The 17,656-nt window shown below is 39.5% G+C and overlaps 1 protein-coding gene across 6 annotated transcripts in view; it reads right to left on the bottom strand.

Moving 5' to 3' along the window:
* The window catches only part of LOC136445450 (uncharacterized), a 138,720-nt gene that overhangs the window by 88,463 nt on the left and 32,601 nt on the right, over window positions 1-17,656 (bottom strand). The window contains exon 1 of one of the 6 annotated variants that reach the window (XM_066443481.1): window positions 16,121-16,894. The exons of the other annotated variants lie outside the window; for them this stretch is intronic. The gene's annotated coding sequence lies outside the window, so the exon portion shown is untranslated. Of the gene's footprint in view, window positions 1-16,120; window positions 16,895-17,656 lie in introns of those variants that run through there. 6 annotated transcript variants of the gene reach the window in all.

Here is a 17,656-nt window from a genome sequence, read left to right as displayed (position 1 = left end):
TACATCCATCTTCCATTCGTAGTTCTCGCGAGAGTACATCCATCTTCTCGCGTCAAGACGGGGGGTGACTAGAATAACGCTAATGTTAGCTATGAGAAATTGAGTTGGAGTCCCCTTGGGTTCATCCCAACCCCTCCAAACATGCAGGGGTGACCATGTTTTTACTTATATATTCCCATACGTATCTTCACATAAATCGTAGGTTCGGGAGAGGCACTTACAAACCGGCGCAGAAAACAATGTTAACGTCAGACGAGCGGAAAAAATTCAACCACCATATTAGTAAGTAACACTGTGAAGGACCTTTGAAAAAATCTTACTCCTAAAAATAAAGTAAGGCGTCCTGGTTATTGAGATGTGCGAGACATTTTCATACTTACATATATTATTAGCTATACGTAGTTTATCACGACTTAGGGTGATAGGTGGTAGTTAAGGCAATTGCATTTGTTTTGTATAGTCTTATTAATTATGCCATTATCATTGTGCATATAATGTTGTTCTCCATACGTAGTGTTGGAAAAATAAGTCACCACGTTCTCTTTGTCTTTGTCTAAATTCAAATGCAAAAAAAATGATAATTTTTCCGGCATAGCTCAAGCCACACTGTACATGTAATCTCCATTAGCAACGCCAGCAAAACAATGGTATCCCTCTAAGAGTGTCGTAATCTAATACGCCCTTAGCTCAGGCGTCAAGTTATTTTTATGCAGGCGGGTGCACGTGGATGTAGCTGAAGGTCTAGTTTGATATCTAACCTCCGTAACCTTCTACTTAACACAGTGTCTCGAAGTTTGCTGCTCTTCAGAAAGTTCATTAGAAGTTTCGACCTGCAATACCACCTCAATCTCATGATCTGATTGCAAACAGTGTTCTACAAATGCTCCTGCATTCTCTTGATAGGGGATCACTAAGTAGCAGACGTCCGATACTTTTACCATTACACTGAGAAACTTGCAAAGGTCAAACGCTTGTGTGTATTGATCAGAGTTTGCAATCTTTGGAAAATCTATGTTCTTGTTGCTCGCGGTTGCTGATTGAAAACTGGGATTACATTGTCCCTGCCACTTCTGGAAGATCAAACGGGTTTTCTTGCGAGTTCATTCATTCTGGTGTTAATTGAAAAGTAAAGGCGTGATTTCTGGGTCCTATGTCTATGTGGCAGACTGTCGATATCACGGGTAGGGATCGTCTAATGGCCAACGGTGACGCCGTCCAAACGCTGCCTTATCAGGGTCCATCAGCTTTTCATGGCACCTCTGAGGATTTGTGCACAATGGAGCCGACAGCCGAATGACCACTCCGTCATTTAAACGCCCGACCATATGGTCATTTGACCGGAACCCCCGTGCACGCACTCGCCTCTGCAGGCCATTTAGAGTGTCTTAAAACAGGGCACCCTCAACATTAAAGGGACAATGGGCGGGCCGGCTGTCTAAAGTGGCCATTGTGAAAACATCGGGTTGCATAGCATCGTTTAGGGCATCGTAGATAAGATAATGTGGACATAAATCTGTCATCCAATCTCTCACAATAACGGGCATCACCTGTAATGTAGGTCATACAGAAGGCCTTCTGTGAACATAATTCATGGGATATTGGTGTGCGGAGCCAAAATTTATGGCCAGGTCAATTCTGATGCCTGGCTATCCTGCATGTATAATTTAGCCAGGAAAAGTTCGTTGCCCACAAGCTAAAATTGGTGCGCCTTCAACCAGCCGCAGCAGTAGTAGCTTGAAAGAGGTGGGATAGTTCCAATTTGCTGCGGTAACCTACGGTTACCTACGGTTACTCTAAGCCTGTGCCTGGCATTTGCAAGGATTTTAAAGCACTATATAGATACAAAGCTGTATAGCTCTACAGTTTCAGAGATGCCATAGTTATGTACTATCGACTACCAGTAAACCCCAAAATATGCCTTAGAGTTGCGAATTTGAACGGTGCTTTCTTACGTTAAGTAACCTGTATTTGCAGTCTGCATCCCTTTTTTAAAGGCCTCACTGATATTAAAGCTTTAATAGGTTAAAACTAGCACAGATGTATTAGTAATGTCACCATTCTAAGGTAATTATGCTGTTATTTTAAAATCTCCTCGCATAATTGCTGCAATAGCTATCTGATAAACGTTGATATGACACAGTGTGGAAACTAAATAACTAGGCTCATTAGTGGTACAGAATATCTCTGTCTGTGTGTGTGTGCTCACTACAGGAAATCTGATCTTTAAGCATACGTAAAACATTTCTTAAAGTACGTAAACCATTAATTTATTTTAGAAATCTCGTTCTTTAAGACATGTTTAAAGAATGTTTTTCGTGCAGGAACCATCTGCATTGTTAGTTGCTAAATATCAGTGCACCTGATACCTGTTAAGTCGGTCGTATCTGCGCGACAAAGAGTAAAGTAGGATTTCTTCTAAAAACATCATATGACGCAGTCCGGTAAATTAATAACTAGACTCATCAAGGGTACAAACAATCTGTGTCAATCTACAAGGTTGCTAGCCGAATATTAGTGCACCTGATACCTGTAGAGTCGGTCGCATCTGCGCGACAGATAGCAGTGTAGGATTTCTCGCGTGTCAACGTCCTGCCGGGAGGCTTATTACCTCTCCTCCGCGCACCATTACCGACGAAAATAGGTGCCACACCTCCGGGATGCCTACCTACCACCCACCCGGGAGAGAATACTTCCACAGCTGCACAGGGGGTGGAAATCTAATTTCAGCTGTTCTTGGAAACCTAAAAATTTCATATTTCCATTTAAGAACAAATGATCATCCAAGAAATATATTTTGGTGCATATAATCAAATCCACCCACCCGGGAGAGACCACTTCTACAGCTGCACAGGGTTACAAATCTCATTTTCGTCTGATGTCATATTTTCTTCTAAGAATAAATGATGATCCAAGAATATGTATCTATATAATTTTGTGTTTGTAATCACGATCGCCCTACCATTACATGTAGTCACTGTCGGTCAGTTTAAAAGACCTGTTCACGGCGCGTACGTAGGTACAGATTCAGGTACAAATCAAATTCAAATTAATAGCATACTAATGCATTCGTAAATAATTTCATCAGAATGGTAAATTAATTCAACAAGATTTTCTTAAGAACAGGACGTTATCTTTTGTAGATAAGAATAAGAAAGCTAAGGAAGATATCATAATGTTGAAAGCTGATACATTGTTTTGACTCTTCCAGTGTAAACACACTGACATGGGGAAAGTACCAATTGCAGAAAGCGAGGAACATTGGTATGTTCTCCCTACATGTCCTCGTTTTTTTAAAGGCTCATTCGCACCATGTGAACTTAAATAGATTTTCAACTAACAAAATATTTCCGCTAATATAGAACCGTGGAATTAAAAAGGTATTAATTTATGATTTAGCTTGCGCAGCTCTTCCTTAATAACCTAATGGGAAACAAATGTAATTATAAACGCCGAGTGCAAGCTTCGATTTAAATGGACCTGAACAGAGTAAATGATTTTTACCTTTTGTGTAATAACAACTGGTAGTATAGTTATTGATTAAAACATGAAATCCTTTTTCTCAAGATCTATTATGAAGCTTATACGCTTTTGACCTTATTCTGTTTGGGAGAAAGCCAAGCAACCCCTCCCCGCATACCTCCAACATATTGCTAGAAAATCAGCAATGATTCTCTACTGCCTTTTGTAGAACCAGCTAAGAAAGTAACCAACATCGTCATCACCATCTATCGACTTGTATCAGTCAGGACTAAGATAGTTTATATTTCACTCCACATTGCCCTTTTAAGCATTACTTTAAGTGTTAATATTCTATACCGGTATCTCTAACGTAAGTGTGAGAATGATTCAAACTTCTGCGATGCACATGGCTATTTGGTTTCTATAGGACGACGGATGAAACTATTTCCTGCTTGGCTAGACATCAGTGCCCAAGGAATTTTACTCGACGATGGGTGAGTTTTTGAGACAGTCATGGGAGACTCCATAGACTGCTTTGAGAGTGGCATGTTGTCTCCAAGATATATTCTGTGCCCTGCACAGAGGCTAACTAAAGGATTATTTCAAAAGTAACCAACAACACCAGTGGTACAGTCCGTTCTCAAGGGCATCGAAGAATGTCACGGGTAGTTGGGTCGGAATGAGACAATTTTCCCGGCGAAAGAGTTCGGTGGCCTAAAACGTGTCACTGGCTCAGGAGCTCCATGCGAGGATCCAGGGCATCAAGAAGCTACGATGGAACACAGCAGGGGCCATTCATCTTTTCATGGAGATACTTCAAAGCGACAGATAAAGAATCAGTAATTAATACGTCATTATGAATTGTGTCAAAATCACTGCAATTTCTAAAACTCAAGAAAAGAAACAACCTCTACTAGATTCATCCCAATTCTGCTTTTATCGGTTTGTAACCATTTCAATGCAAGCCTGGTTAATAAATATATTTTGTCATGAAATAAACAATAGACAACAGACTATGGACAACATTGAAGGTTAGACATCCAGTTTATAAGATACGCCAAAAATAGTTACTCAAGCAACTGGATAAAATTTCGAAATAAAGTCATCCAGTTGCTTGAGTAACTATTTTTGGCGTAAACTATATGCGAAACTGTTATAAGGTCAAGCCATTACAAATGAAAATACATAGTTGCAATGCCTTATTTCACATGTACCTGTAACACTGAAGACACGCTCAAGCTTAAAACTGAAGAAGAGGAAAGCAACCATTGGCCTTACATAATGAACAGAGCAGTCAGTAAATTTCATTGACTTCGAGGTAAGTCATTTTCCGGTTTCCAACCAAAACATATATGAATCCTGAGCCTTTCTTGCCGATCAAATGGGCTTAGGAATCAAGTGATACATTTTGCAAGAAAACAGCCCTTTAAGTAAGGAGTAGGGTGGGGTGCTGTGATCATAACTGTGAAAATACCAAGTCTGGATCGAAGATGGTTATTTGTATGCCGGTCCACTTACAGAGGAGACTAGTAAAACCCCAAGTATACCCTACTAACTGCCACTTTTATAAGGAGCATTACGGACGTTAAGCCACCTATAGTTAGATCAATACACTAATGTTCATACGAATAGCTTTAGTATTAGTAGCATAGGAAACCGAGTGAATCGAGAATGAACAAAGCGTGTACGTCTTCATAATTACCAGAAAATAAACAGAATAATCCAAAATCAAATCAAAATCACTTCAACTAGTAAAGTGATGGAGGACGAAGAATTAGAGGTTAAGTGTAAAAGCCGAGTTTGGTGAAGGAAGGGTTTCGTAGTCCACGCATTTTCTTTGATCTTCATTTTCTGTGATTAACATGTAGGTAAAATGGTCAGAGGCATAACAGTGCATAGAGTAAGGTTGTTAAGAGCTATTCAAATGTGTTGCACATATAGAAGTATGTAGGTCCGTAAAGAAGTGTACATTTAAATCGCCCCTATGTCAACGGTCCATACTTGTATTATGATAGCTAATATGATACCATGGCTGCCAAAACTCGTGAAACAGTTCAAGCTACTTTGCATTTCCATGACAAGCTACTTAACAAATATGACTACCTTAACCCTCATCCGACCGTATGGGGTCCGTTTGGACCCCAGGCATGTTTTAATGTGTGCCATATCAATATTTTTCGTTGGAGAAAAAACTCCTTCCATGAGTTTGTTCATGTACATGTCTTACAACTTCTGAGAAATTTTTACCGGGATTGGCCGATTTTTGCGGAAGTTATACTCTAAAGTGTGCGTGTTGTCGGCTGGGGTCCAAACGGACCCCAGATGATTTCGCATTGTTTATTACGTAATTAGAAAGAAATTCCTCATAACTTCCAAACGGTATAATGTATTCTCACCAAATTTGGAGGGAGTGATATTCACGTAAAGTTTTATGATTTCTGTAAATTTTGTGACGTTATGACGTAATATTACGTATTTATGACGTCATCGATGTGATTTTATAGGCTAAATAGGGAAGTCCCATAATATTGAAAGGTATTAAACAAAACTGAGTGTATTATTGATTTTAAGGTATGCCAAGGCATACAACGTCAATGGCGATTACGTTGACGTAAAAATGACGTCTAAGAATGACGTCATGTGTCGTTAGCGATCCCTGGGATCCGCCATCTTGGATCGGCCATTTTGAAATTTTTGAATTACATTTTTTCCATTTATGACTCCAAATCACAAAAGAGAGAGACCGGTAACGTTAATCTGAATGTTTCTGGTTAAGAACATACCAGGTACTGACGGATTTGAAGGCAAAAAGCCTGTTTATACCTAAAATAAACATCTTGTCCGCCATCTTGGATTTTTAGCGATTACGTAATCAAATTAGCATAAATTATGAATAATAAATCATGAAAGTTACATCTAAATACATATGATGTTATACATGTTGGAAAACTAGTGTGGTTGAGCAAGAAAACCTGAGAAATATCATTGTTTTTAAAAAATTAGTGACTTTTTGTATAAAATGCCTGTCAGAAACCCGTTGCCATGGCAACAGGAAAAATGATAAACTCAAACTATTATCATGGAATTGTTTCTAACTAAATTTTAGGAAAAGTCACCAAGTATGGTAGGCTTAGCATACGTCATTCGGCAGTTATACGATGTCAAAGTTGGCGCGGGCCCTTTTTTTGCCCCCCCAGTCTAGATAGGGTTATAGGAAAATGCGGGTTCTCCTCATTTTCTGCATAAATTATGATAATGACATTGATCATCAACACCAAAACTTGTCAAAATATTCTCCATAGATTATTGTAACAGGATATGCACAATAACTACAATAAGATCCACCAGAAATATATTTAGGGGGCAAAGCAAAATGGGGTCCGTTTGGACCCCATACGGCCAGATTCGTCGCAAAAATGTGTCGGTCGGATGAGGGTTAACCGAGCAAATATGAAAAATATACCAACCGTAAATTTCGCTACCCTAACGAGCTAAAAGGTAATTTACATATTCGTGAAGAGCTTTTATTATGTATGCAGTAAACAATGAGAAATTAATATGTGTACAGAAGGAAAATACACTCTGTACAGAAACGCTAGGTCTCATCGATCACGACAAGTGAATATAGTTTATCTGAACAATTTCCCTGCATAACAGTACCCTACGTAAAGCGAAAAACCCTATTTCCTACCAGTATTCAATTCCATTTATTGGGACGAATCGAAATTCACAATAGTCACCCCATTACAAGACTGCCTGGACATCCCTAAACTCGGTGCATAGTTACTAGGCAGGTAGAATATGTAAGACATCGCTTACGGGAAAAATGAGAGCAATTTAACTGGCAGCAAGCACAGAAGCTGTCAGGACATACAGGTAGATGAGGAAAGATTATGGCTGGAATTACAAAATGAGTATGTCTTCCACATTAGAGTGGATAAGCGGTGAAATGGCGTTTTCATTATCGCAAAGTAGGGCAACTCTAAATATGGATCGTTTACTCAGGGCCACGTGACACATGGTGTGTGTGGACGAAGGTCACGATAATGGCTAAGGTCAGATTGCCATTAATGGAATGAAAAGTGATCACTGGGCTTCTACAAAGTGTTACAATTATTTCCTTCCCGACACCACAAGGCGTTCCACTAGAGACCGTTCTCAATATTGAAAGACGATTGTTTATCTCAATAATATAGAGAAAGAATCTACTTTATCATAATAAGACATTATATGTCAACAGCATGATATAAAGAATATTAATCCCCCCAAAATAGCAAAATGTCTGTTACTATCTCTACTAGTATGTTTTAGTCATACTTCTGTGAACAATTTGTTCCTTAGAATTCGTTTCGAAATGTTTAACATTAGACATGTATGATTCATAATATTTGCAATAAATAGACTTTTTTTACGTCGATTTGGTTCTATATGCGGACATGTGGTAGAGCATGTGATCTTCCATCCGGCATTTTGTCAGCGGACGACCAATTTATTTCTCCACCGATATACGACAATCCATTTGCCTCTCACCACAATATACGTTCGAACCAATTTGTCACGGATGAGACTGACAAGGAGACGTCTAAATCACGGCAATATCAACGACATCTCACACCAATGGCGGCCCCGTACGTAAAGGTGATATCCTATTTTACGACTATTGCAATTTTATCACACTCCAGTTATCGATATCACCGCTATGATAAAATGCACCAGAAAGCGCACAGCCCTCGAAATCTGATAGCTTCTAAAGATATGATGGGTTTGATGATTTCTGGTCGAAGGAATTTATTCTTCTCATTGTGTGTTGGCAAGTGTTGAGCAAATTTTGTAATAAAGGAAATCATGATGCATGTCTCCCGATAGGTTAGCATTATCTAGATATCCATTAAGTCGTTCTTTCATTGACAATGAGTCACTGATGATGCATATGGGGATAAAGGGATAAAATTATAGTTATTCTGTATCGTTGTAATCTATTTAACTCAAAAACAAGTGTCAATTACAACTTATTATGTATGCACTCTGTGTAAAGTACGTTGTTTCGGGATTTGCTAATATTGCATCTACACAAACACGTACACACAACACACACTCACATGCACAGACACATACACTTGATATACAAAATTGACAATGATCAAAACTTAAAATTGACATTTACATTTACATTGACATTCGTACAGCATACGAATGGTTGCCGTGATCAAATGTTATCTAAAATGCAGCTGAATTAGAACCACCATCTTAAAAACATTATGAACGTTGATAAAATACATATTTCGAAAATGAAGACTTATATTGCACCAGCTTCTGTTCTGCCGGTGACGTATTACTCGTTAAAATACAAGCAATGTTATATCCACAATCTATGCAAAAGTACATCTGAAATACAAGCTTTATGAGGGAATATCCGAATATCTAAAAGTATATGGGTGCTGACGTCCGTATTTAAAGATGCATTAATGATAACAGAGTTTATATATAAGAGTTTATGATAAAATGGAATATGATAAAGCAGGCAAGAGTCACATTTCCAGAACACGAGTCATTAAGGCGCGTCACTCCAAAGCCATGATTTATTATTAATATAGTACTGTACATCATGTTAATACAATTTTTGTCCAATCAAACAACTCAAGCATGTAGGAATATCTATAAACAGTGACTAATAGAGGGAACATGCGAAGGGAATATTCTACTTGAAATTTGGACAATTTCAAAGGGATATATAAATAAATATGGACACTATTGTGTTCAAATAACACTGAAAATAGTAGTGTATAGTGACGTTAAAGTCATTGTTTGTCAAGACTTTGATTTCAGTAGCAAATTCATAAATTTATATATAAGAATATGTGTGTTTATATTGTACCTTCGCCCCCCCCACTTGAGATCTTCAAATAGACTAGTCCTTAGGAAGTCGTGAACAAATTGATCAGTCCCCTGGGCAGCAGAAATAACCATGAATGACCGATAAAACCGTCGTAACCAAATTTGGAGTTACTTATCTGGTTTATGTACCTGCTGTTGTCGATACATGCCTAAATAATGCAAGAGTTGGACGAACGCCTCTGTCATGAAGAAATACGACTGCCATTACTACAGGACACTTACGAAGATGGAACAAGGAGATAATTTGGTCGTTTTCATAGAATGTGATTTCCCGTTTCAAAAATGAGTTAAGGGCTGTTCCATTTAAGGATTTCAAAGGGTGGACAACGTTGACGGAAGGAAAAAAATGATATGATTATAATATTCACATTGCAGGTTTTCTATTCGCATTTTTCAGATCAATCAACAACCACAGGCGCTGTCAAAACATCAAAGAGCATTATAGATGAAGGCCATAGCCCCCTGTCGTCTATTTTACAACAGTTACAGCCCTTAACCAGCTGCTTCCACGCCGCGTGCCTGCGAAACTGTTCCGCCAAATGGCTATGTAGATACATGTACTATATGTTTTTTAGCAAAACAGCTTCAATTCCTCACGAAATCCTAGCATAATGTCTAGCATGATATTATATTCATGTCACGAACATCTCAAAAATATGAAAAGTAATATGAAAAAATCGCTTGAAAATAATGCCCAAAGTTTTGAGAGCTGCCACTGGTAATTTTCGACCTTTCGCCGAGAGTTTATTTAAAATTGACCTCTGTCCGTGGCAGACCTCCCCTTAATAACCAAATCAATAAGCTCTCCCTTTTATCGAACGTCTGTTTTTGAGGGCGTGGCACGAAGCGTGACGACCCACATTCCGCAGAAAACGTTCGAACCTCCACTGCAGCGTGTCGGGTTTGCCAATATGTAATACATACATGAATATTGCTGAAAACCAACACGGTCTGTAATTGAACTACACACGGATGTATCAAATACCACTATGGATATGAAAGTCAACTATCTTATGTATTTACATATCAATTGTATACATTCTTAGGTGTGGGTGGGGGGCGTAGGCACACTTTAGGTTTTTGTTGTATTGTCAGTTTGGTCTTGTTTTTGCATATATTTATATTCATAAGTTTGTATATTTGTTAAGTGGCGCTGGCAAAATAAGTTTCATAACTTGAGTGCAGCGTCACTTTGCCTTTGTCTCTATTATTTCTGAATAAAGAAAATATTAATAGCAATGACAATACATTAAAAGTAGTAGATTGCATCATTATGCAAATTTAATGCAAAAAAAATATGTTTAAAAATGGTATGGATTACACATTTTCTGGCATCAAAAATATCCCACTTTTCACCAAAATTTATTTTTGTTTTCTACATGGGTAAAAATAAATGATGCTGTCATAATTCTTGTTACGTTATCTCTAATATGACATTAATTACCAGTAAATGGCATGAAAACAAGATACCATGAGTCTTAACAAGCAGCTTATGTAAACTACCATAATGTATGGTTGATTGTTGTTTTGGCGCATGGCTAGTTGGCATTTGTATGGCTAAAAATAACTGACACTTTGTACGTTAGGAGGGGTGATTTGGATAAGATTGACGTGTAGCCGGTTAGTTTGGAAAGTACTCCGTAAGTTTGAAGTATCACATGTAACTTTTCTTTTAGGTGACTAGCAAGTATTGAATTGACGGTTCGAAATTAATTCATTGAGTTTCACCTAGACTTGGTGGGTGTTTTCGGTAAACCAATGATCATAAAATCAGAAGGAGTATCAAACGTTTTGTCAGTTGAATCAAAAAGGCAATATTCAGGATGTCCTTACTGATGCTATGGTCAAACGGAAACGAAAAATGAAAGTATGTATCAATAAATAAATATACACAAACTATGCTCTTGAATAATTCTTTGATATCTTTTGTGTTTTGGTTGTTTTTTATGCATATATGTCTTGCTTTTCGAAACGGCCTGAATTGGAAACGTGACCATTGCATTAGTGTTGTACCTTTCCGGGAAAAGGCATTTCTGGTGCTCCAAGAAACTTGATTACGCTTTCCATTATACAGTAACACGTTTCAGAGCATTTCTAATAACTCGATGGATACGTAGCGCCGGAGAAAGTGAGATTTGATTGAAGTAACGATTTAATTACCGACACATTAATCAATCAATTGCTCCAGAACACCTTCCTATAGATCCCATCATCTGACACCAGGAAATGTAATTTCGGGCACTTTCTATTTGGGTGGTCACGTATTTACACACTCAGGTTTCGTTCAAACGCTAATTCTATTATTGACCAAGATGCCAGGTTAGAATTAAAAACACGAGCTTCATAAAAAAATATAGTCAACATGACACTTGAATGACAATAAAAACATAACCATCTTTCACTGCCAAAGCGTAGAACAGAGAAACTGAAAAGATTCCTCTTTTACCAAGAAGATATGGCCCACATCAAATATTTTTTTCACAAGCATCTCCCTATTAATGACAATCTGTTATTATGTTAATATGTATTTCAATGACACACACTATAATTTTGAATGTTTGTAATCTTAGAACTGTTTTTGTGATTTTAAAATCTTTCTTGACAATTGTCACAAATTTTATTTTAATCCGTATTGGACAGTAACAACAATGCAAGAAACATTTAATATAACCTTTGTAAGAAAAAGAATTAAATTTTTAATTTAATTAAGTAAGTAAGCAATAATTCAATTCATGCCATGCCAATAACGTTTTTGCATAAATGAAGCCTATTTCAATTCTATAACTGATAGCCGGCCGAAAGGAAAACTCTCGTTTCTTCTGTAGGAGATGAAGCAATTGACCAAAGGGCGTTTCTTCTCATTAGTGCCAAGGCTAAAAAAGGTATACATGATGTTTGATCTGTGGCGCGGGCAGTTTAAGGATTTAAGATCACCACGAACTAAACAATTATCTAAATATTCAATTTGTAAACACGATTACCCAAATCACATTTCATAACCTGGAAAATCAGTGAAAACTTTTTTTTTAAATACTGAGAGACTGTGTGTGCCTTGCGCCGGATCAGTTGATCATCAGATACTAAACGCTAAGATATTTTATATATCTAAAGATGAACACAAAGACACTTAATATGTGAACACGATTACCTAAATCACATTTCATAACCAGAAAAAAAAGTTGAAAAAAAATTCTAAAATAAATACTGTGGAAGTCATGAATAGAGTGTGCCATGCGCCAGATTAGTTAATAATAAGATACTGGACGTTAAGATATTCCGTGTATCAAAAGACGAACAAAAATGAAATTCGATTTGTGGACACGATGACCTAAATTACATTTCATAACCAGGAAATTAGTTGCAAAAAATTCTAATATAAATACTAATGAATTAATGGACAAAGTGTGCCATGCACCAAATTGGTTAATCATCAGATACTGCACAAAATTATATTCCGTATATCAAAAGAAGAACAAAGAAGACACTCGATTTGTGGACACGATGACCTAAATCACACTTCATAACCAGGACATTCCAAATGAAATCACGAACGATCGATTGTAGCCACATCTACCATTCTTAAACACACGGTAGGCGCAGGTCCCAAAGGAACAGGGGGCAACCCGAGATGCTGCGACGCATTCAAATCAACACGCTGCCAGAGCCGGCATCTTTCATCCAGGCGCTGTCTATTATGATGGTGTCACAATACGTTCTGCCGAGGTACGCAGATATCTATCCATCAGAATTCCTTTCTATTCCATTCTTTATGTCGCAAAGATAGATAAAAACAATACACACAGACATCTAAGCGGAATACATTACCATTGTGCTGAGAAAGGCGGAGACCGATAAGGTCTTTGAGAGTCATAGGATTAACGATAATAACTAAAGGTGAATAAACGAAGAAAATGAATAACAGCTAATTACCAAATTCTTCAAATTCAAAACAGGTGCAAAATCACAAAATATATCTTTACGTCAACCAATCCTAATAAACATGATCATAACACTTAGAAAATCTGCAAGAGTATCTACCACTGTTAAAATCTATTACCCAATTAATGAAAGAATATGAAATATTCAGCAAGCGCTATCAGATACAACAATCTAAATTTGATCAACCTGAATTAAACCCTTTTCCCTGATGGATAATTGAAGAACTAGTAATCCATTTTCAATTACACGTTATCAATCGGCTATTGTCCCATACGTGCAAGAGACATACGGCCATTTAAGCAAATTGGAGATGGTCTCCCGCCAATGTGATAAAAAAATCGTCACAAAAAATACCATCGGCTGGTTTTGTATTGAATATACAGCATACTGTATTTCTATAACTCCTTGTGTAACTAGTTACTGCATTTCGGACCCAGGAGATCCCAAATAGAGTTGAATTTCCCGTCCATCCGAAACAAGGACCTTCCACTCTTCGTTTCAGACTGATAGTCTAACTACGATCGCATTGATTTTATTTAGATGGAACGGCGTCTTGATTAAAAACGATAGTTTGCTCTCTTTAAAAAAAACTTCGCTCGATAGTTCATACGAAAGCGAGAAGGGGTGACAATTAGGAAGAATAGCGTTTGCTGATGACCAACGGAAGGAAGCACTTACGAATATCCAACGGCCATCGTTGAAAATAGCGTTACTGTTGCCGTTACACTCCTATTCCACTAGAGCGACAACTTTGCTGCAAACACGCTAAAACAAATGTTTTCACACTTTCCGTGTCTCGTTGCCTATTTAGTCATATGTTTATATGTTGCATGATATTCCAATTATCAAATGAAGGGTTGCGTAAATCTAGTTTAGGTCGCAGTGAGGTCGTAGCGCAATCGCTGAGTCTAGTGTAATGGGAGGCTTTACCGTATATGAATACAAATATGGTACCGAGAAGTTGCCCCTACACGGGTGCCTCAGTGTGCTTTAAAGTAGGCGTGTGAACATCCCACACAGACATTTAAACGCGCTCTAGTGTAGGCCATAAAATCACTCTTCACGGAGATAAAAGTTTACAGCTGTTTTGTAGCAACATTTCCGTAGCAGGCGAAGAATTCGGTAACCATTGACCCACATTGTACCGTAAACGTACTCGGCTAATCTACCGCGCTTTTGAATCCCTATTCACAGGCCTTTATGTTCATTGGAAAAGAGATCAAATCTCTGCATGGAATATGAAATTCTCATAACTCAGTAGCGCCGGTCAGGTGCAGGTTGGATTGGATTTGGACGGGAAGATTGGGCATTATTCTTATAAGCGATTTACGGTAATTCTACGGAAGGACAACGTTATTTATGGCAGCACTTATCGACACACCTGGCAACAGTTATTCTTCGCTGGGAGACTAACTTGAGGGGGTGTGTTGAGGTGGGGCGCCGAATGGGGGCGTTTCACCTACCCAACACGTCAGAGGTACCGTAATAGGCATGGAGGTTTTATGCCACACGTTATTCCCAACATGTTATCGTAAATCTTACCAATGGAAATTGGTGTTAGATGTCAACTGTTGAGTTGGCGTTGTTATTACGGCTGGATTTGGTACATTTGTTCCGTTCTAAGCTTTATGGGTGTAGTTTACGACTTTCGGCTTGACCCCGTCCGAGGTGCTGACGGCCCGATTGCTTGAACAACATTACCGCAAATTATTTCCCAAACTTGTTACGCGCCATAAAGGCGGAACTGCTCACCTTGCCCGTGACCTCTTCTCCTTGAAGAGTTTGATTAAATTTTTATGATAAATCGAACAGTGGGCTATAGGTGCCACAAGAGGAGTTGCGTAGTTGACCTGGCCGCGGACCTCTATGTAATTGTCCGAATCTATCTTACCCGCAATTGTAAATTACCATATGACGTGTCTATCAGGCTAAAACGCCCGCTACAAGAATATCAAGGCGTCGTTTGCATCTCCTGTTTTAACGATATGCTAATTCATGCAAATTAGCAAGCACAGGTTTGCACGGCTATCGATTTTAAAAAGGAAGGCCTGTATTTTTTTAGAACCTTCGTGTGCAGTCGGCATGGCCACATTTGCAGTTTCACAGAGATAGCTTATCTACCTGTCACAACAGATCACTCACGACTGATGAAGGAACACCACGACATTTGCCGATTGTTGCCGATGATTTTCGACAGGTGCTCCGAGCAGCTTCGGGATCTAGCCGCCGCCTATCGCGCCTCCCTAAGCCGCCGTCACGACAACAACGGTACCGGGTGGTTCTCATATCGTTATCAATCGGGTCATCACGCATTCTGCCGAATCTCCATGGTAACGATTGATTTAGGAGCCCGGGGGTATTACAGGCTGATTTGTAATACGATCTACTTCAAATCTATGGTGGTATTGCCATGACGTATCGGCAGCCCACTGCGCTCGGCCAGGCGAGGAATTCATTTCCATGGAAGCCCCATTTTCTAAGCAGCTCACGTTCTCTACTTCTAAAGATGCTGCGGCGCTCCAAACCTTAAGTACGACGGAACGTCTGAAAGGAGTGGACGACTCACGGATTCAATCACACAGTCCAGTAGTGCGTAAAAGAGCCCGGCCAGCTTCTCATTTCTGCCGGCCACAAGTTTGATTCAATCCGTAGCGTTCTGCGTCCATATTGCTGGAAGCAACGCTATCGGTGCAGTCAATATATTCAGTCAAGTCATGAAATTCCAGTGAGCACACATACACTCACGCCAATACCGTGCGGGGACACTGAACAAATATAATCCGAGAAGCACATATCAATGCATTGTAAAAATACCGTCACAGCCTACCTTGTTATAGACGTGTTGCACAAAAGGCAGTGCGATGCTTGGGAGCCATCGTATCTGCACCAAGCTTAACCAGGAACCCAGCACATCTGGTTCCGTTGCCAGGCTTGCCATGTAAACTTGCATGGCGAAGACGGTGTTGGTAGCGTTACGGACTACATGCTGACGTCCCAACACTGTCCCGTTATACTGAGAACTGAGGGAAGAGCTGTGCAAGGAGTGCGTCGGTACACGGTCCCCAACTTCACTGCCGTCACGTCCAAACCTTAGCGCAGTTCTCCATAGTATGCGGGACGCACAGTTAGCAACGCTGCCTGCTGGCGGAATAATACATTGAGCTCCATTAGAGGTGAGTGCGCTGTGCGCCCGGGGTTTGTCCAAATTCCCACGGGGTGCAGCAGGGGGCACGGCGGTGGTTAGCTGTCAGCTACCCCTCCTCCTTACCAACTCACTCAGGTAGTTTAACTTCCTCCAGGCGCGCGGAAGTGGATTACATGACAGCAGGTCGGCACCTCTGAAGAGGAAGTGTGCATGTGCAGTCGAGGTGGCGCTCTTGTTGAAACTACAACATTCCACCGGGGCGCCGCTCAGTTGTATTGATGTCAATGGGGATATGCACGTTCAGGTGACGAGGGCGTCTCTATCTTGAGCACCGTCCTCCAAAATCCTTCTCGTATTCGCATGAAAGTTTAAATCACCTCTAATGTCCCCAGAATGGCGGGCATAAAACGCAATAGGAGCGTCCGAAGGGCATGTCTAATACCCGCGTCCATTCAATAATACTACACGGGAATTGGACCTAGAATATTTATAAGGGCTATCAATTTTTCGAATCTTTATTGAGCGAATCACTGCAAATCATCACTCCGGTATTGGCGGCGGTACGGGACAGACCCGGCCATTTGATACCCCGGGAAGGTTGGAGGGGCAACGTTAATGTTTTGCTTTCGTCACTACACGCATTCTTCTTTTCAGTAAAAGTCCTGAATAGTAACTACAAATGGGTTTGCGAATAGGTTAGGCTAGCGGGATGGAATTGTCATTTGGGGACGCCTCTTGGGAGTGTTGGCTCCAGCACCCCTATGAAAAAGGCATTAACACGGACAAACTACATGGAAGGGCTGGGTTCTCTATCAGCGTTAACGGTCACGGCAAAGCTATCCGAAGTTAAATCATACATTTACACAAACCAGTGACTCCTAATGAGAATTGGGGAGGTGAAGTTTATCTAGATACAACACCCCTCACTACACCAAACTGATCTTAAAGCACACGTAAATCATCCCAAAGCAAACGTAAAGCATTTTTTTCATGAAATATATCTTTAAGAATGGTTTAAGGTAAAGAAGGATTTCGTGCAGTGCAGTTACACAAAGCTCTGACTCCTAATCAGAACTGGGGAAGTGAACTTTTTCTAGATACAACACCCCTGACTACACGAAACTTAAAGCACACGTAAATCATTCCTAAAGCAAACGTAAAGCGTTATTTTGATTTAAAAAAAAAAAAAAACTTTACGTATCCTTTAGGGTATGCTTA

This window comes from Branchiostoma lanceolatum, chromosome 11, assembly GCF_035083965.1.
Source record: "Branchiostoma lanceolatum isolate klBraLanc5 chromosome 11, klBraLanc5.hap2, whole genome shotgun sequence".
NCBI lineage: Eukaryota > Metazoa > Chordata > Leptocardii > Amphioxiformes > Branchiostomatidae > Branchiostoma > Branchiostoma lanceolatum.
The sequence above is the reverse complement of the archived record's forward strand: the minus strand, read 5'-3'. Positions and strand labels throughout refer to the sequence as shown.